At 38.9% G+C, this 22,339-nt stretch overlaps 1 protein-coding gene across 7 annotated transcripts in view; it reads right to left on the reverse strand.

The window, feature by feature from the left end:
• The window catches only part of FRMPD4 (FERM and PDZ domain containing 4), a 297,809-nt gene that overhangs the window by 166,380 nt on the left and 109,090 nt on the right, over positions 1–22,339 (reverse strand). Inside the window, exon 1 of one of the 7 annotated variants that reach the window (XM_074534700.1) lies at positions 19,277–19,486. The exons of 5 other annotated variants lie outside the window; for them this stretch is intronic. The gene's annotated coding sequence lies outside the window, so the exon portion shown is untranslated. Of the gene's footprint in view, positions 1–19,276; positions 19,487–22,339 lie in introns of those variants that run through there. One more of the 7 variants, XM_074534697.1, reaches the window with a different exon arrangement.

A 22,339-nucleotide genomic window follows, 5' to 3' on the forward strand; every position in this document is an offset into this window, starting at 1 on the left:
CATTTCTAAGACTTTCCTATTTTTCAAAATATATGACTTTTTTTAACTGTTATATTTGTTTCCACTTCTGGAGTTTGCTTTTATAACTTTAATTTCAATAGCATAAAAGTTCTTTTATAATCAGTTCTTGTCTATCAATAAAGATGAGAACCACAGACTCCAGGTTTGTAAATTCCTCTCCACGTGCAACACTGTGGTCATGATGGTCTCCAAGAGTTTAAGCTGCTTTTCTTCACTAAGCTTGAAAGCTTTAGAGATGTAGAAGTAAGCATGGTAAAAATCTGCCTGGTGAGGAGCAAGAGAAGATGGAGACGCCAACACAACCCTCTGAACAGCAAAGGTACATTAAGATACTAAAGGATGAGGATATCCAGCTTTAAACAATCCAATCAGCAAGAGACAATCAGACTTTCAACACCATTTATGGAACCATTGTGGCTTTGCCCAGTACAGTAGTTTAGATTTTGACCTTCTGAAATATTGAGAGTTTTGATTCCTCTGCGCTGTTTGCTAGGACACAGGCTAAACTGAAGGGAAAAAAACTGTGCTTATCTAGACTTTTTCATTTGTTATTCCTCCCAAATCCTTTATGCCTTGCAGATGCTTTCCCTTTTCCCAGCACTTTCCTCTTTAGGATTCTTCTACTCAAGCTTCATTCTGTATCAACATTTGGTGCCTCTGCAGCCCCCAGAGATACAACAGAAAGAGCAAACTCTGAGCTCCCTCCCTCCCACACACAAAAACCTAAGGCATCACATGAATCCTTTGGCTTGTCCCTCCCAGCTATTTTTCCCTTCTGCCAGTGCCACAGCTGTGGCTCCAACACCTGGTTTGTGTGTGTGTCACCACAGGCAGCTGAGCTGGCACAGGAGACGCCATTTCACCAGGAGAAAGGAGCACGCAGAGGCTCCTTGGCTGCAGCTAACTCCATCTCACACTCCTCCCTGACAGCCTCCCACATGCAGCCAAAACCTGGCGCTCTGCTGACCTGTTTCCCCATCTGAGTGGGCTGCTTTTACAACCAAACCACAACAACACTGCCCACAAATGTGCAGAGAACAAACACCACGTGGGCCTACGTGTGTCTCTAGTAAGCTCCCCCTAGGCTGCTGAGAGATAGCAAGCAGAACTCTGAGTCATGGTTTGTGGGTCAGAGCTCAAAAAGTTTTGGCTGTTTTGACACAACAGGGCTACAATGTACTGCTTGGAGTCCCTGCAAAAACATGGCACAGGTGTGCTCACTGCTGCTCTGCACTACGACCTCTCTGGGGCAGAGCCAGCACAGCAAAGGACAATTCTTAATCTGAAGCCAATGACAGGCCTGCTTTAGATACAGCAAAACGTCCTCCATGTTTAAAAAAACCCCAAACAAGCAAAACAGCAAAATCCAAAACAAGCTCCTCAAAAAACTCTCCATCCAACAAACAAAAAAACCCAAGCCTCTTAATATTTCCAAAACAATGATACTGAACATGCATCTTCTTAAAGAGGAATCTAATTAGTGAACTGGAGCATAAAGTCAAAATGCAAGCCAATGTTTGTGGCATTGAAGAATGAGAAATACATAATTAGTGGCTATCCTCACAGTCTGAAGCGAAAGATCTGTTATTCTGAAATGGCTTCACTGTCAGTAGTTCCAACTAAAAAGAGGCAGGACTGCAACAGCAGCCTTCAGACTGAGTAGATGTGACTGCAGATTCAGGGTATGCACTCAGAAAGGTGATGCAATCTAGACTTACACATTGACATCTCCAAACGCTCGGAGCAAGGCGTGTTGTACAAATAGAGAAATGTAGCTGTGGATGTAAACGTTAAGACAGACATTCATAGGCAAAGTTAAATTAGGCCCCACAAAGAATACAAAGCATACACCCATGGAATTGAAGGCCTATTAGGTTAAAAATTTCATCAGATATTTGATTTTGAACTACATTTATGACAAGAGATAAATTTAAAAGTATGTAAATTACTTCAGCCACCTGGCAGGCAGGGAAATTTGCTGCAGGGAACAAACAGGCAGTAAATAAATAAATTAAGAATATGTTACCAGGCTTTGAGAGGAAGGGCTACAAGGAAATGGACTCTTTTGCCTCCAGCAGAGGTCACAGCACTCAGCAGGAATTATTAGCATCATTCTCATAACATGCAAACAAGGCAAGCTGCCAAATAGCTACGCTGCAATAGTATTTCAAATCCTGAAGAAAACTTCTCTTCAGAAAAGGAAATTGAGCTCCTTCAAGAAACTACACTAGTCATTTCATCTCTCATTATACATTTTCCTTGCTGGCACATCTAGTCTCAAAAGGCCTCTGACAACCCTGCAGTTTGATGCACAGCTTTTCATTGTAGTGAAAGACACCAGCATAACACAATAGCTTCCTAGATATTGCAGCCCGTTTTTTTTTTCCTTCTGGCAAATTTAAATTCTATAAACATGGCAAATTCATTAATAGAGAAGTTACAAATGGAGTGCATGGATGCCTGAAGGTTTAACATCTGCAAGTATTTTTCCAATAGATCAAATGCCTGAGCTCACAGCTCCCAAAGAGATTGCTGGTTCCTACTCTCATTTTTGACCACAGAAACTCCCACAAAGTAAAATAAGGCACACTTTTATTTTTGTTTGTCCATATAAGAAAGACTTACCCTGATAATTATGTCATTATAATCAGTTTTGAAATGGATGGTAGTTGAAAAAACTGATCTTTGAAGAGAATGCTGTGCATGCAAAATGCTGATTTACTAAGGAGGAACCTCTGTGTCCATTTCTCTCAAATAAAAGATTTATTCAATCTATGAAACACTACAGTTTACTATGAAGGACACCTATCCCCAGACACCTCTTGCTTAAGTTGCTCATGTGTTTTTTGACAAAGAAAAAAAAAAACCAACTAAATCCACCAGGTAAACCAGATTATACCAAACCTGGTTTCCTCCTCTTGCTGGAGGAACTATTTGCACAACTGAATGTGGAACACACTAAAGTTCTGCCTGCTTCAGCTGGGAAACACTACAGAGCATAACACCCAAATAAACAGGTGAGCTAAGTGGTCCTCCCACTACCTATTTCGTATCTATTGTTTCAACATATTTAGTTGTAGCACCAAGGTTTTTCAGAAGGCAAATTTAGAACATACACTTTGGGGGGAAGTGGGAAGAAACAGTACCTAGTCACTTGCATTGGCATAGGTTGTAAATCTGGCACTGGATAGCATATGATGGAAGAAAAATACATCTGAAACACTGAAATACTACTGCTGCTATGAAGGCTGCAGAAAACAAACAGCTCCTTGGACTGAAATGATGAAGAACATAAATTATTCTAAGTATATTTTCCCCATACATCTCTGCCACTACAAGGTGTATGTAACATCTATCAGCAATATCAAAAATTTATTTTCCCTTTTTCTTTGTTTTATCTTTTTTGCTTTTTATAGCAAGAAGGTCATTTGGTCCATCAGTATATTTGGACTTGTAGACTATAACATATCTTTGTCCTAAGCATCCATGTGATCAGCTAGTTGCTGCTTTCCAGTTTTCCAGTTTCTGGTGAGAAATTTATTAAATAAGCAGATTACCTCATCTGTCCTCTTCCCACCACTATGGGCACCATGGCCACCCAACTGCCTCAGCTGCAAAGTAACACATGGTTTGTTTGCATCAAAGACCATCTCCATCTATTCTTTTGTCCTGGAGACATTCAGTAACATACCTGTTCAGGTCACACCCTGCACATTAGCTTTACCTCTGAATTCCTCCCCTGTCAGGCCACCAGCTGGCAGAGGCTTGTGAGCAAACTGGGAATTAAAAGGACAGGCCAGATGTCAGAGGGAGCAACTGCTCTATGACAGCACCACTGTGGGAGCAAGAGCCATTTCACAGAAATCCTGATTTCAACAACACATGGCCACAAGCTCCAGGCATGTTGCATGAAGCAGGGATAAAATCTCTAGCTATGCTGAAAGATCCAGAGGTAGAGGGCTATGTACTATGTGACAGTACACCTACTTTTTTCTTTTAACAGTATTTGAGATGTTTTTTCTTTTCCCTCTTCAAATCTGGATGCTCACAGTTCTAGCAGCACAGGAAGCACGTCCCAGTGTGTAATATCTCCCCCACAGTCTGTTCTCCCATCAGGAACCAGGGCTCTCATCTCTGCCTACACACCTGGCTCTTCATGTCCCTGGGGACCAGGGGGCAATGCTTCTCACCTTCCTTGCTCTCTACTTACTCTGAGGTCCCACTGATGGCTGCAGCAGCCAAATCCCTGTCTAACAGTGCTTAAGAAGCTGGCATTTGACTTTTGGCCAGGAGGTTCACTGCTCAAGCAGCTGTTCTCATATTTGGGGAAAAAGCAGGCACTGGATAGAAACCATTTGCATTTCTGATTCTGACGTACCATCACTCAGGACACACTGGTAAGGCATAGAGCAGTTTCAAGAATATGCTCAATGCTCTGTAACTGAAGAAAAAAACATATATCTTGTGAAACATTTTTATGACACAGCTATGTTTTTCTTTTTATAATTTTGTTATAAATGTGAGTTATCACTAAAGAACAGATTGCAGAGATGTTTTATCCTTATGAAATCCAGTGTGATTCTGAAGGGCTTCATTGTTTTGGAACCTCTTTGAAACTGAAAGCCAAATCAAATTGTACAAAAATATTACCCCATTTCACTTGCTGCTGCTGACTCCAACTGTTTGGGAAATGTGAACACATGTAAGCGTGAAGTGATCTGGTCTCAGACATAAAACTATGGAAACTTATTTATTTGACCTAAAAGGGCCACAAAGATGCACCTCCATTACAGAAGAGGCAACCAGTGATCACAAGCAAAGTTAAGAAGTACTCAAAGCTTATGTGAAAGCAGAGGGAACAAAATCATCCTGAAGCCATGATCCAGCCCAGTTAATGTACCAGCACCCCTTGCTGTACCATCTCTCTTAGCAAACACCCTCTAAACCAACCAGGATTCACCTCAGCTGGGGTTCCTCATCAGAAGCCTGACACAGATATGTCCTTTCTACAGCCCTACTTCCAGCATCCACATAGATTCACCACTCCCCTCCCTTTCCTTCCCTATGCTTGTGCTTGTTAAATAGACAATGAATTTTAAACTCTTTAAGGATTTTTTTTTAATAACCCAGGTTTTCAATGCTGTAAAACACTCTTAGACACACTGGCAATATGGAAAAGGATGTTACAGACAGCCTCAGAAAAAAGGAATACACTAAATTTAATAAATAAAAACAAATAAAAATTTTTATGCCATTTTTCCCCACTTGATCTCTTATCTGCACACTTCCACCACACTGTTTCCTATCTCTTCTGAAGCCCAAGCAAACCCAAAGAGAGCAGGCAACACTCAGAAATCTGAAATGCTTCTCATATATTTCACTTGAACATTGACCTCAGAGGCCCTGTGGGAGGTAATCAGAAAAGCAATCTTTGGCTTAGTGATGCTTGTCCCCTTCAGCTTGATCTATTGCTGACACAGGAAAAGTGACTCTCCCAAGGAGCGGGATGCACAAACTGGAATGTCTCTTGGGCAGTGAACTCTCTTCTGACCATGAGAAGAGCAGGAGAATGTTCTCTAGAGGATTTTACATGCATTACCATCACTGAAGATGCTTCTTAGCTAACACTACAGATGACTCCTCATTTAAATTTCTAGCCATGTTCTCCTACACCTCCCTACCTAAATCTATCACTCAGCTGTTGCTCTCTAAATATAGCATGCTAACAACTATGAAAAGTATCTCTAAATATATTTAGTTTACCTAAATGATACTTACTCATCAGTGCCACGTGCAAGTCGGCTATTATTGGATAGCTTGCTACAACAGAAAAATAAGGAACCTTTTCATAATGCAGTTAAGTTACAGAGGAGACAGGTAAGCATAAATATAATTAAGATTAGTTTGTGACAGAATCTGTCACTAAGCATCTTAAATGGAGACTCTTCACTGAAGCTTAGCAGCTCTTGTAAGCAAGATGCCAGCGTTGCCGAGTATTATAGTGTGCTTTTAAAATTATATAATGAACTCACTAGCCTGTAAGAGAAAGTACGCCTACATCTACTATCAAACTCTATTCCATTTAGTCATTTGCACCCTTCCCCATAGTGCAGAGTTTCATTACAGAAATTACTCCAACAGAAGTCCACGTTCATAGAAGATGACAGCAAGTATTGGGTATAAGCCCCTGGACAAACTGGATGAATTCCCACTGTATTCATTCCCTGTAGAATAACACATTCTCAAAGCTGGAACTGAGAGCTCTCTCACAGTCATGTGTCAGTGCCAGAAAGAAGCACATTAAAGGACTGTAAAGCTAAAAATAAAAGTCCTTTAAATAAGACAGAGCTAATGAATTGCTGCAAGTATCATAAAGAGAAAGACCAGTCAGCCACTGATTTACATGGGAGAACCACAAGGACTGGGAGCAGTAAGAACACAGCATGCAGACCTGAAAAAGAAGTGCTGTTTAGAAGTTTCTTCATTTAGCCATATTACATACTTTGAAAACAATGACAAGCCCCACTTATAAGCAGGAAGACCTGTATGTTCTGACACTGCCTTTCTCACACACCACTCAGAACAAAGTGCCACTACTACCCTTGATGTAAAGGTGAAATTTCATTGCTAAAAACAGAACAAGGTGGAAGTTTACTGAGTGCTTTGAGACAAAAAGTGAAATGCATAATTCATTCTAATCTTTCTTCTGAAATACCCTAGGAAGTCTGTAGATCCTCTCTCCTTCTCTATGTGAAGAGTGACAACCTTCCCATGAGAAGTCCTCTCTAGCCTAAGTAAAACCAGCTTACACCATGTCTTTTAACAATAAATTTCACTTTCCAACTCACAACAGCAAGCTCTGTGCCTTCACTTTCCATAATGCCGCACTTCTATCCATATTTTCCAAATTTTTCAATAGCACAATTAAAAAAAAGTTCCTTCCTGCTAGAAGAACTGAAAATAACTCACACAGAAATCTCCTTTAATTCTCTTTAAATAGAGGGAAGACTAAAAGAACTTCTCCAGCTTGGAGTGAGTTTTTGAAAACTTCACATAGCCTACCAAAATATACTATAAATGTCATACACAGGCTAAAAATTTTAAACTGGAAAGAATATATAAGGGAACTGCTGATCCTTAAGCAGCAAGGAGAATACCACAATCTTATTGTTACTCTGCTACCAGAACCCTGCACAGCACAGTCCCTCTCTATTCTTACCACCCCTTCACATTGTTACAACAAAATGAACATAGTACTTGGCAGAGGTGGACCTCTGGAGAAAAGAGAGCCTGAACCCAGGAAATTGGCAAAAGAGATATTTAGATCAACTTTGTTCAAGAACACAGTTTGCCTGCCTTTTTTAAACCAGCACACAACTTCATGTATCTGTCTCACAGAACCTATCAGATTAACACTTTGCTCCGAAAAGAAAATATCGAAGTACTGCACTTCTCTCAGCTATGGTCTTGACCCCAAACCAGTCACAGTATAGGGAGTGTTTATCAATAACTTTATAGCCATTTTTAGCTGTATAGTTCATGGCTACGTAAGTGGACAGAGATATCCTACTGCTCCCAAACAGAAACTGGAAAAATTATTAGAGGTACTCATGATATTCAAGCTTTACTGCAACCAATAACTTCAGGAGTTGGAGTTAACAAGGTCAAGGTTTTGTTCTGGTTTATAATGTCTCTAATTAACAGAGGTTGCAGTCACTGAACATCTTTGATCTTGCATCAGTAGCTATAGAAAAAACTGGCAGATTCCTGATGCTGGGCTAAGGAAGACACACATCTGGACCTACCTTGTGAGGGAGAACTACTCAACCCTAACCAGGAGGTTTCTTCATTGTCAAGGTCCACTTTAGCCAACAACACCACAATCTGGGAAAACACCACAATTTGTGACATGATTTCTGCTTTCTCTTTTTCTTTGTAAACACATGACACAAGCAGACCTGAGCCTGATCTCCAAAGAGCCCAGCTGTAGCTGTCACACATTCTACTAAGGCATAATCTCACTTGTGCAAAAAGGGGTAAGGGTAGGGGTTTGCTACAGCTAATGAAGAAGGGCAGCACAGGTCAATCACAGGAGTAACAAGAGCACAAATGTTGTGATTTTAGTCCTTGCCAAGGCTGGATGTTAATGTTTAGAGAAGGCAGGCATGAACACCTGCAATGGTAACAAACACCACGCTGGCAAGCTTCCTGCACCATGTGGCTCAGCTGCCCATGTGCTCTAAAGCAGTTTGAATAGAGAAGCAATGAGGTTTGGAGAAGATTTTGCTGTCTCTGCTTGTGATAAATAAAATAATATTCAAGACTCTTGTCTTCAGGTATTATGTTTCCAGACACCTACTAAAAAAATAATAGTACTAAGTTAAAAAAAAACCCAAACAAATAAAAATCACTGAGTGTTACCCTATAATTTCTCTACAATCATGAAATTTCCAGGAACAAATCATAGTTATTTATTACATTACCCTGAAGCAATTTTACCCTGGGCACACCTCACCCCCTGACACCATCCGTATTTTACCCCAATTAGCCAGGAGGTTGTCAGCTACCAAGGCAAGAAAGCTCAGAGTTTAGTTTCCATATTGAAAGAAAGCATACATGCATACATATAGACATAGGATGATGTACAATTGTGAGTTTATATTTACAAGCAAGGACTGTAGAGCCTGGGCAAGCACATCTAACACACCAGAAATGGGTTTTTTTGCAGTCACTGTGCAGACACCCATATTTTAGATTAAAATAGCCAACAATAGGCAAAACCCTATAGAATTTGTGGAAACAATTGCTTACTAGTTGTCACCCTGTAACAAACAGGTCCTAAAATAAATTGAAAAAAGTGAAATTCTTCTGTTTTCCGGAGTCTTAGTTGACTTTTGACAGAATTTCATTCACAAAAAAAAAAAAAAAAAGAACAGACAAAAAATTGTTTCTCATCTACTTCTCACAGGCAAGCAGCTCTTTTTGTTCGCAAGCACAAAAACATCAGAAGAGAAAACCAAAACACTTTTCTGGAAATCAGAAAGCTCAGTAAAGGAACTCAGTGCTCAGATTTCAATAACCAATTTTAAAACCTGCACATTACAGAAGACAGCTGCTCCTCCCAAACCACAGATACAGTGCTCTCCTGTACTTCTCACCCAAATTTTTGTCACACGTCCCATGCTCTGTACTTTGAAAATGAGTCCAAATTGAAACTTGTTCAGAGCTAAGAATTGTCTTCCAATGCATTTTCATGTAGCCCCAGTTAAGAATAAGTTCTAGGATACACTAATAAAATTGTTATTCAAATTAGACTTCTGGAAATTGCTGTGGAATGTTTTCTTTTTTCTCCTCTCACATTCAATAACATTTTGGAATATTTTTTCTTAAACAATAATTATAACAAACAGGAATAATTCTGTCAAAGTTGAAAAACAAAAATCACAAACTGTGAAGCCAAGCTGGAAAGTTGTAAAACCAGCTTTAGTGTCTTCATATACATTTTTTGAGTGTTTCAAGCAAGCTGACCAGTCCAACTCTGGTTCAGCCATCGATGTTTTCTGCAAGTTCTCCCTTTCAGTTTTCATGTTTCAGAACAAAATACCTAAGAATATATGCAAAATGCTTACAGAAAGAAGTTATAACCAGCATAAAATATCACTATAGTTTTAAATTTTCAATAAAAAATAATGAAAAAAATCATAATGTAAAGGTTAACACCTATCCACAGGCAAAGCTATAGATGAGCAAGCTTTGCTCCCATATTTCATCAAGTTTTCTTTTGGTGGCACTGCTGAAATGGGACCCTGGGACACTCCAGCTTCTGACAGGCATATTTTTATTCTTTTCTAAAAAGACATTCATGTGCATGGATGGACAAGAACAAACCATGTCAGACTCTGTACACTGAAAAAAAAAATCTAGTTAAAAAAGCTGGAAGCACTGTTTTGCCATGTTACACAGTATGGACTTATTTTCACATGGCAAATGGATCCTGCCCTTCTTCAGAAGATAAAACAGTACACAGAAAAAAGGTTTTTTCTTTCTCTCAGTCACATCAAACTCTCTCCATCTAAAAAGATCTTTATGCTTGTGTTTTCAAGTACCTCTCACCATTATTAATGGCCCAGAGCTAACCAAAGAGATGCATCAACAGATATTGCTGTTCCCACTACTGGGAAAGTCCATCCTCCATCACATTCTGCAGAGTCTATCAAAAAGTCACATTTCCATCAGCAAGTAGTTTACAAAAGACAAAAAAAAAATGCAATTACACATCTCCTGTCATGTCAAAGGAATTGACCTTCAGTTCTACACCACTGCTGCTGCAAAGGACCCTACTTCCCTGCAACACTGGACAGCTGCTTTCTCACATCTCTCAGTGAAGCCCCCAGAGACTAATTTTTTCAACTACATGCTTGTCAATGCAGCTTTTAAAACTCTGCACAACGCATCAGGTTCACAGGAGGAGAACTGTAATTCTTGGTGGTCACTGCAGAGCATAGCAGAAGCCTGTTGAGGCTTTAATACACTCAGCCTTTATTCCAGGAAAAGTTCATGCTCCTGAATTTGAGAGCTCGAACCCTGCTCCATGAAGTCTGGAAACCATCCAGCAGTGGGATAGGAATTGAGCTGACGAATTTCTTTTTTTTTTCTCAGCACTTTGTTAAATGAAATCTATTCCAGTTTGTAAAATTACTGTGCTCAATCTTTGTAAAGAAATGTTCTGCATTGTAGATTTGTTATAGTTCAGCACTTTGGCTCAGATCAGAAATAAAATACAAGCACAGTAAACAACTGCACTTTAGCTCTGCCAGACAGTTATGAGCTATAGCTCATCACTAAAAAATTAAGTAAAAAATTTAAATTTTTAAATTAAAAAAAAAAATGAACAAAAACACCCACCAAAAAAAAAAGGACAAATAAAAAACCAAAAACAAACAAAAAAAAACCCCAACAAAACCAAAAAACCCTACTCGGTTTCACAGAAGACTTTTCTTCACAGATTAGGTATTTAAAACTTGAGGGACAAAAATAATTCCCAGACCCAACAACACACATCTGTGTTTGTGTATATACACAAATACATAAAAGTAATCCTGAGATACTTATTAATCTCTGAAGAACCCATGCTTTGCTTCCAAGAACCCACATGAAATTTAGAACCTATCTTCTTTGTCTGAAATGGAAACGCACCAGAAGTCAGACAAAACACAACTTACAAACAATACACAAGTTTCGGTCACAAATGTATGTTGGCTTCCTCTGGTAATGCCACCAGCCTTTGCAGAGAAACCATTCTTTGGATGCATTATTTTCTCATTTAGCATTTTCTGTCTCTGCATCTCTCTGCTTTAATAGATTAGGAAGCTCCCTAACTCCTTTTCTTTCTTTTCAATTACCCTTCTCATATGCAATTTTATTTCACATGAAGCCCATGGAAAATAGGAAGCAGAACAGCTGGCTGTTGTTTCTACATCAAAGTCAACACCATGGCTTTAGTCCATCCCTTGAAGGAGGCAATAAGCACCAAACTCACCTTGTCTATAGCAGCTGCCCAGATGAAAGAAAAGCTTAAGACAAGGGTAATTCAGAAATCAGCTGGAAATCCATAACCTTGTACAAAATACTAATAGTTTTGCAGACTTCCTTTGCAAACCTCAAATAAGTAATTTGAACAGATTTTCAAGAAAAAAAGAAAATACCTTGAAGATTTCACAAATTCAACTTTGCAGAACAGTGATTTCTTTGGTGTAATAGCTACCTACTTCAAACAGGAATGGCTATAAGACTAAGAAAGTTTCCACTTCATCATTTTCATTTATTGCCTATTACTGCTTTCTGGTATCCCAGTAAAGGAGTTTCAGTCCAAAACATTGATATATGTACTCTACAAGGCCCAGGAGGCATATCAGTAATGATATACACACTAGTATGGTGCCACTTTAATTCAAAACAGAATTATGTACAGCATTTGTTTTCTGAGCACAGCATCCACTCAGCATTAATTTCCCAGTTACCGAGATGGAGAAAAAAAAAAAACAAAACAAACAAACAAGCCCACCACTATATCATCCTTAGACTATAATATTTTTTCCCCTAATGATTAAATTAGGAGCAAGGTAACAATTTCCACATACTACTACCAACTATGAAACCACTGAAAGCGACTCTACCATGAAACAGCATACAAAAGAGCTCTGAAAAAACATGAGAAGTCTGATAACTAAGATATGTAAATTTTCATTCCTTAGTCTCATATTATAAATTTGAAATATAGCTAATCTAGAGTGTATCATACACAAAACACTTTTGCAAAATCTAAAAGATTGTCAACCCACAACAACTTAGAGCAGTTTTGTTTGACAAAGCACTTTCACATCAACTGAGTGCTTCCCCACATCATTCTGCATTGCCTTTATGAAGTTGGAAATTCCATTTCTAAGTGGCACCAAGCCACTGAAGTCCAATGAGATGCTCTAGTGAGCACACAGACCTGTAAGTGTTACAGCTCAAATCACTGCAGGCACAAGGGACTGGAGAAGGTGATCAAGATGATTTTACTGATGCTCCACCATGGCTGGACCCTCTCTGCACCCACCTTGGTGGAAGGGCCAGCAGCTCCCACCATCTGTGTGGATTGCCCCAGCCAGAAGGGGTTCTCTGCTTCTGGCCAGCTGCTGACCACTGGCTTTTGAAGCAGAAGGGCTACACACCATTGCTGTCCACCAGTGCCACAGAGCCAGAGATGACAGTGCTCTCGTGCCATTCACAGCCCCAAGATCACTGGTTCAGCATTCCTGAAGCAATTTAACTGTAATCGGTACTTGAAGATTTTATTTTTAATTAATGGAAAAAAGCATGCTAAAAACTCTTGGAAATCTTTCTAAAATTGAAGATGTGTATTAATTATTATGTGCCAAAGATTATATTATTATATTAACTGTCATGATCATATTATAGAATCACAGAATAATAAATCCAGTAGTGCTGAGTCCACCACTAAAAACATTCCTAAGCACCACACCTACACGTCTTTGAAATACCTCCAAGGGTGGCAATTACAGGCATTTTTCATTATATAGTTTCACTAAAACTGAGAAATAAAATTCATCTGGCACCACAAACACACACAAATTTTCCATTAAATGCTGTTTCTTTTACAATAAAAATTTTCCTCTTTTTCTCTTTTTCTTTTTATTAAGTATTTGATATCAGGTGCAAAAATTATATTTTTCTATTTAAGGTATGTGGCATCTCCTTTTTGTTTCTGAAACAATACAGCCAGCTCCTGAAATTCAGAAACAGTTTTCTCAGCTAAATGAAAACTAGAGAATGTTACAGGCTGCAGCTAAGATGGTCAACGGGCAGAAGTTTATCCAAATCTTCTTTAGAAACCAATGATTTCTTTTTCTACAAAGAGATTTTTAAAGTATATGCATAAATACACATGAGAAATGCACTGATTTATTTATGACCTTCCAATTAACTTCATGCCTTTTCCTCAAAGCCCAAAGCTAATCCTTAATATGGAAGTGACATTTACATTTTCTGCATCTTAAATTTTGAGTGGGCAAAAGGCTAGCAAAAAACATTACTGTAAAAGGATTTTCCAAGACTAAAAAAAAATTTGACAAGACCACCTGATCTGCAGCAAGGACTTTATTGTCCTGTTGCTACTTTCTTCAACGCCTATAGCCTCATCATCCCTTTTCATATCCATAAAGCATTAACTTCAATGAACTGTTTTGATTGGTAAATGACTATTCAGTTTCTTAGAAACTCTATGCAAAAACTACTGAGTCATAATTACCCTTTAATTTCACTCACAGCATTTTCCCCAACAGCTGCAGCATCCCCTTCAATGAGATCTGACTGATGTTTATTGCATGTACTCAACCAAATACAAAATCCAGCCGTTTAGTACAACTGCATTCATTCAAGGACCTCATACTTTCTTCACAGAGCAAAACAACATTCTAAATCCAAAGGATTTATAATTCAAATTTGTTCTCCAGTATCTGAAAGGAAGATTTTTTTCACCAAAGAGCCAAGTTCTTGCACAGAAGCAGCTGTCTTAAGACATTAAGCTACCTCTCTTTCCCTAAAAAATCCTGGAGAGTGACTGTATCTATGAGAACAGCTGAGCAGAAAGGTAGCTTGTGTCCACTTTTCAAGCTGACCAGTCACCAGGAAGGGCTGAGGTCAGTCTTTCCTAGAGCATGAGCACAACTTTGAGTCTTTCCCCTCTCTGTAGCTCTCAGATGGGTGTGAAAAAGGCCAAAACCTTCCTAAATTACTACAGCTTGAACTTAAAAAGTAGCTTAAAATACAAAAATCTATTAATAATTTCAATTTTTAATAGTTACCTTCTTGAACCAAATTTTAACTAGAAAAAAGTGTACATTAGGAATGTTCTGTAAGTTGCCATTTCTTTTTATTTGTTTTTGTCCTGAACTAGAACTTCTGAAAACCTCTGAGTTGCTAGGTATCCCTAACACCCCAATAAAATATTTTTCCCCCATCTGCAAAATTAGTAAGCAGCCAACTAAATTAGCAGAAGAGTTTTGACCTCAAAGCCTGCCTTTGCATCATTAAGTGGATATCCATCAGAAGCAGACACAACACTTTTGTTTACAATGTAAATGTAACAAATGCCAACAGTTTCACCTCCTGAGAAAGCACAATGCTACAAAATGGTGAGTTTCCTAGGCATCATAAGGGAAGTTACACTTTCCCAGAATATGTTAGCTCTGATTTTCTTTCCACTTCTTCTAATGTACCAGTGTACATCTTTCCTGGGACAGCTCAGACGTATCTGTTGTCATTGTATTGCAAAGGTTCCATATTGTTGTTTCCTTATTACAAGAGTTTCATACCTCCTTGATGTTTCTGGTAGGCAGCTCCTCTAGGCACTGCCTCTTCCTTCTTTTCACAGCAGCCAACTGACTCCAAGCCCCCTCAGCCAACCAATCCACTCTTTTATAACACTCTTCTTATTTGCTACAGCTGTGGCCTGTTAAAACCAGGCCTGCTCCTAATCTCTAATAATTGGCTCAGCTGCAACTCCTTAGGGGTAAGATTACTTTCTATAGTACCTTTATTTTCTTATATTCTATCCCCCTACACATATCCTCCAAGAAATGTCTAATTCTTCTACTGCCATCCTGAAACAACACAGGGATAACCACACAGCCCCTTTGACATTTCTCTACCATTGAGTGAAAGGCTGCAGTCACTCACAGGTGTGATGTAGATTATAACACACTCAGAGAGATTCTTTATGTTCTCTGACAAATAAGAATACTATAAATATTGATTGAGAACTGCCTGACAGCTCTCCTAGAAACAAATGTTTAAAACGTTTAGAAGTGAAAGGCAGACATGCAGAGCTGCCAAATGACTGGTTAGTTTTGTAGAACTAAAACCCTCTGAGCTTATCAGCAGAATCAACTATGCAATGATATTGAAAGCGTCCTGTTTAAACACAGGAAAATGGGTGTCATTGCCTTCATCTTTCTAATAGGTAGTCAGAAAAAAGGATTAACTCTAACTTACTTCCCAGAGCAGTTATGGACTCACCCCTGCTGGAGGTGGTCAAGGCCAGGCTGTATGGAGCTCTGAGTAACCTGCTGTAGGGGAAGTTTTCTCTGCCCATGGAAGAGGGGCTGGAAATAGATGATCATTAAGACCTCTTCCAACACAAACCATTATATGATCCTGTAAAACTTGATGTTAAGACTTAATTGCAAAATATTGCTCTAAAGTTAATTAACATTTTAAATTCCATTCAGAATTTGGATTCTGGACAAGAAGTTAAGGCATTTCTGCAAGAAAAAGAAAACATTTGCCCACGCAAAGCCAAGAACATCAATTTTAGAAAAGGAACAGGGCTTCAGTGATGACATGACTACGTATCACTTAGAAGTAAACAAAAGCATTAATCATCAGATTTCAGAAAAGCAAGAAACTATGTTCTGGTACTGAAAGTTAATTAACATTTAAGATAGCACTGGGATTTGAATCCCAGTTTTCAAAAAAAAGAACTCAAAATGAGTTAATTTAAAAATAAAATAATTTTTTAAAAATTCCAACACACAACTCCCAAACACTGAAACAACAGCATAAAATTCAGTGCAATCAAAACCTGCCATGTGTATGGGATAGGAAGAGGCTGCTGTAATGGGTTTACCCTGGCTGGGTGCCAGTCACCCACCAAAACAGCCCCATCACTCCTCTCTGCAGCTGGACAGGAGAGAGAAAACATAACAAAGGGTTCATGGGTTGAGATAAGGACAGAGAGACATCATTCACCAGATAGCACCACAGACAAATCAGACTCAAATTGGAAATAAATCCATTTCTACTAACAAAATCAGAGCAGGATAATGAGAAGTACAATAAATCATAAAAAAACACCTTTCACCCATCCTTCCCTCATTCCCAGCTCTACCTTTGCCCCCTGCAGTGGTGCAGGGAGAAATGGAATGAGGGTTATGGTCAGTTCATCACATGTTCTTCCTGATGTTCCTCAGGGAAAAGAGATCAGCATGAGGTTCCTCCTATAGGAAACAGTTCTCCATGAACTCCTCCCATGTGGGTAGCACTTCCATACTGTGCAGCCCTTCAGACACAACCTGCTCCAGCATGGGTCCCCCATGGACTCAAAAGTCCTGCCAGGAAACCTGCTCCAGCATGAGCTCCTCTCTCCATGGATCTCCTACAGGGTCCCTCTCAGGCGTCCACCTGCTCCAGTGTGGGTCTCCTCCACAGGCTGCAGGTGGATCTCTGCATCCCCATGATCCTCCATGGGCTGCCAGGGCACAGTTGCTGCACCATGGTCTGCAGGGGAATTTCAGTTTTGGTGCCTGGAGCAGCTCCTGTCCCTCCTTCACTGGCCATAATTGTTCCTCTCACATATTCTCACTCTGCTCTTCTCTGGCCACAAATACATCTATGCAATAACTTTTTTTTCCCTTTCTAAATATGTTAACATAGAGGCATTACTACCATTCCTGACTGGTTCAGCCTTGGCCAGGGGTGTGTCTGTCTCGGAGCCACTGGGAATTGGCTCCGCCAGACACAGGGAAGCTTTTGGCAGCTTCTCACAGAAGCCCCCTGTGTAGCTCCTCTGCTACCAAGACCTGGCCACCCAAACTGAATACAGCTGCCCCACCCAGGAAGAATTTGTGTCTTTTAGGCTTTTAACCAGTATTGAAAGTGGTGCAAGTCTCAACATGCATCACTTTTTTTCCCCTCTCAAACACCAGCACATGACAGAGCTGCCTGTCATTTCACACTGTACCAAGCAATAAATACAGTCAAATCCAGAGCATCTGACAACCATGGGGGCAGCAAAGCAATACCATGGACCACAATAATTCTCTAAGCTTCATGTCATGCCTTTTTCCATCATAGGTTCTTTCACTCAAAATTGATCACACCCAGTGTTTCCAAAATTAGCTGCTGTAAAAGAGATTGTAGGGGTGAGTATTTAAAGAAATTCTTGTGGAACTCAGTAAGCTATGTTCTGCTCACATAATACTTTCATTCAAACATAAAATCAAACCATGTCATTTGGAAACCTATTAACAGATACATAGGAAACTCACAGGAAGCACACCTTACTGTCTTAGGATTCCAGAGTTACTCTGATTTCAAGTGTCACTGCAGTAAATACACACACAGAGCCCAGTGCAAGATTTTTTGTCCTAGTACAGAAAACAACAACAACAAAACCAAAACAAAAAAATTAAAACCAACCAACCAACAAGCCAATAACAACAACAACAAAACAAATAAATAAACCATAACAAAAGAAAACCACATTCCAGTACTGAAATGCTTTAGAGGCTGCATAAGCTTATTGACCTTGCTTACTCCCAGTAATGACAGCAGGGTAACCTGGTTTCTACCATTCACCTGAGACCACTAATGCAATCAAATTGTCCAAGGAAGCAGGTACAGAGCATGTGACTGCTCACAGCTACACTGGATATCCAAACAGAGCCAGTCAACCCCAAGATGAGCTGCATGTGAGTTTGTGTTATTCCTTTAGGAACCTCCAATCCAGAATGTCCATGGAAGAATGTCTAAGCAATCTGAAGGCAGTGCCACTAATACAAACACCATACCTGTCTGTTTTGCATACACAGTTCAATACCAGCTCTAGACACATATAGCATATATTTATATACATAAATGACATGCATACACACACATTTTTAAAGGAAAACACTGCTATTTTGAGTATTTTCCTAGTGCAGCTCTCCTGAGGAAATATTGCCAACCACTTTTACTACATAAGCAAGACTTCACAACCAGGAACACAAACTTTCATTGCAGCAGTTAATTTACAAAACATTTTATCCGATCTCTGAGAAAGACAGGGAAAAAGTAAATAAATTAAATAATAAAAAATAATAAATCACCATAAAAGTCCTGGAAAGAGTGCCTTCAAAATAAAAAAAATAATTATAAACAGAGAGCATGTGCATGCAGAGGAAGTGAAGCAAATAACATCTCAAATGTATTTGTAACACAAGACTTCCCCTAATGTTTCAGACACCACTAAAGAAGAACCCTGATGAAGCAGTGAATGAATTTATTTCTGACATTCAGCTACACAGAGAGGTGGTGCCTGTGTGTGTGTGTCTATTGCAAGGTCGGAGAGTTAAACCACTGTAAAATTAGAATACCTCAAAAATTCCTTGGTTCTTCTAAATCTCTTCACTGTGAGTACAATGCAAGACCATATCTAGTGTCCATATACTGCCTTACCTTTTGTTTCTAAAAATTCACAAGTGATGCTTTTAAATATGCCTAAGGCACTGCAAGATGACTGTGTGCCTCACCCAAAAGAGTGACTGTGACTCTCCCCCAGCTGACCCTCAGTGCATTAAGGAGAAAATTAGCAAGTACAGTGAGCTCTGTTATTTTTGAAACAGCAAAAAAAAAAAAAACAAAAAAACCCCAAAACATTCATATTGAAATCTAATTATTTTTAATAAATGTTCTGGTTTGTAAACGCTGGATCCAGAGGAAGTTACTCATTTACTACAGCCCTAAGCAAAGTTAAAGCTGCAGTGCTCTGAGAGAGAGAAAGGAAATGATACCGAGAAGGCACATCCTACCTTCTTTTATCTTCCAGAAAAATACAATTTAACCATCCTCAGATATAAAAACAACTTACAAAGTCACCTATGAAGATCTCAACTTCATTGTAAAAACTGCATTAGTTTAATAGAATTCTGACCTGTGCTATGCAGCCATCCGAAATCTTGCCAATGATCTTTTCAACACCACCTTCAATAAACACGGTCAGCAAATAAATGTCCAATAAACAGCAGTTTAAACAGCAGTCAGCTTAACCTTTCCCCTGTCTTTAAAAAATGCCAGACGCTTCAGTGTTTGCTCAAGACTCTTCTTTTACCAACGTTCAGTTTGAATGAGCCCGTGCAAACGCACTGTTCATCCCCTCCTGAGAGGAGGATGCATTTATGTGAAACATGAGGAGAATGCCTAATGCTGACACATTCTCTCTGCATCCTCAATGAGATTTTATTACAGGGCTCTCTTTCTTCTGCCCTGGCGTGTGTCAGCATGCCTGCAAGCATTCTACTTCTGTTATGGCCAGACACTATCTGCACACTTGTGTTTATGTTTGGTATTTACACACACACCCTCTCACACGTGCTTTATGACCCCACTGGAGCTACTCCAAAAATTATCAAACCTATCCAAGTGATAATAGGAAGCAATGACATAAAAAAATATATTCTGCTAATAATCCACACAGCTAACTTTCTGGCTATTAGGAACCAGATTTAAACTCTTTTGGCTTCCAAAACACATTAAAGGCTTGAATTTTCAAATGTGCCTAAAGGTAAGTCTATTTTGTGAACTAGCTCTGTAGTCCTCAGAGAAAAACCTGGCAGTTCAATTAAAGAACAAACAAGTTTTTAATTAAAAATGGTTATTTTTTTCTGTTGTATCAGAGATCCATATGAAAAAATGCATAATGTCTCAACTTGTCCACAAAGTGAGTTGAAATCTGTATTAAAAAAGACCCCAAACAAACAAGAGAAAAAAACTCAAACAAAACTACAAGACCACAACAAACTTCCTAGATCCTGCAAGCCTTTAAAGAACTAGTATAACTGCAATTTTTGGTTAAAGAAATAAGACTTATGAGAAGAATGGCTTTTACCAAGATCTGTGAATATCTTGGGCTGTGACAACTAGATTTAACCAGCTTTGATGAAAAATAGATGAGCCTGGCAAACATTCAGTTTTTCTAGTCCTCCACCTACATCGTTCTACAGTTCCTGATGATACATTATTTATATTTCAGGAGCATTCTCCACGAGGTAATCTCCTTCTACACCAGTAGGAAAGAAGTCTCTGTTGCAAAGATCATTCATTCCAAGACAGCAAGGAAGTTAAAAGTTATCATTTTAAAAATTCAGTTTCCTAATCATAATAAAAATGCATGTTACAAATAATGGGACAGAGAAGTGGCCATTCTAAGTGAAAATTTCTTTGAAATATTAAGTTCAACAAAAGTGCTATCTGTAGCAATACCTTTCACTATTGTCTTTGATAAAACAATAAAAGCTCAATTAAATGAAATGTTAAAAATATAACATCTTGATGGGTCCTGTATCTTCCTTGCTTTTCCCATTTCTTTGTTTTTCTTTATTCTTTTCACTATACAGTTATTATGCACTCCTATTAACACCATATTTCTCATTCAGTCACTATGCCCTCACTAAAATACTGTCTCCTTTATACCACTTGTGCTGCAGGATTGATCCCTGGAATTTTCTGGAGCGTCTGACAGTTTGGTTGGGGGTGGGGGAAAGGGGATTTACACCACATATCCCCACACACTGCCCTGGACTGACCATCTCCATTGCTCAGCCCTGCAAAAAAGGGCAGAAGTTTCAGAAAGGTCTTGCACTGCTGGAAATCAGATTTTCTTAACAGCTGCAATACAACAGGGCATGTTGTAGTGAGTTATTACAAAAATCATCAGGGGCTTTATGGGCTCATGTGCCCAACTGAGAGTACCCCCAGTGTGATAAAATTATTCTGTTTAAATTCCTGATGATCCTTAAAGTTTATCAAGCAAGACTGTTGGCAATCTCAAAAGAGTAGAAAGACACACAGCTCCAACAAAATCTGTTTTAGAAAACATTCAGCAGTGGAGTAAGATGATAAAAATAAAATATTATGGAAAATTTTTTAGAGTCTTCCTATTCTATCTACTATTATTGAAGCCATGTCATTATCTACTTATCCTTTTAGTAGATAAAAGAAGATGACATCATGGAAAAAGAGCAATCTACCTTTTTTGGAATAAAGACAAGGAACTTCATATCTTTCTGGTTAATGCTCAATGCAATGCGCAGAGGAAGAAAAGGACATGAGAACTGCATTACAGAAAAATTATAAATTTGAGAACACAATTTTGATAACTTAAGGTATGGCAAATTAATGCTCTCCAGAGAATTATATTAATTGCAAGTTACAGACAGAAATATTACAATTCCAAATGGAGAGACAGAGTAATAACCTATCAGCTATTCTTGCATGAACCAAGAATTAATTTTTCTACCTTCTGGCTTCATCCTGAGTTTTTAAGCAATACATGCTGATGTTGGCAAAGGCAGATATTAGGTTAATTAGGTATACCTAATATGCATAAGTGTTTGCTGAACCAGTCCAGCACTTTCACTGGCATCTTTTTTCTTCCCCTGTATTAGTGATTGCAATTGCAGACCCACTGTGAAGAATAAAATATTTTCCTTCTGTATAGGCAGAGTTGCTGATTCTGTGTGCACTGTACCTTCATACTCAAGGAAATGCTCACTTGGTGGGGAAACAAAGCATGGAAGGCTTTCTAGGTAGCACAGAGATTCCAATTTTTGGTCATTCAACATTTAATCACTTATTAGTGATTTCCAGTATCAGCCAGTTCCACTATTTTTTCCTATTCAAAACAGCATTGCAAGGTAATAATTACCTCTTCAAGTATGGGGGAATTTGTAGGGTTTTTGTTATGCGGGTTGGGTGAAAGCTTAAGGCATCCATTTATCAAACATTCTGTCCTTCGAAATCAACAGGAGAATGAAAACTAAACCAAACCAACCCACCTCCCCCCCTCCAAAAAAAACAACCCAAAAAACCCCACTCACCAAAACAAAAAACCCAAATACATTAAAAAAATAAAATCAAGGGGGAAAAAACAACCAAAACCAACTCAGAGAATAAAAATATTCTCTTCTTTCCTCTCTGAAATAGAAGGCAGGCAGAC

This window comes from Zonotrichia albicollis, chromosome 2, assembly GCF_047830755.1.
Source record: "Zonotrichia albicollis isolate bZonAlb1 chromosome 2, bZonAlb1.hap1, whole genome shotgun sequence".
NCBI classification, from domain to species: Eukaryota; Metazoa; Chordata; class Aves; order Passeriformes; family Passerellidae; genus Zonotrichia; species Zonotrichia albicollis.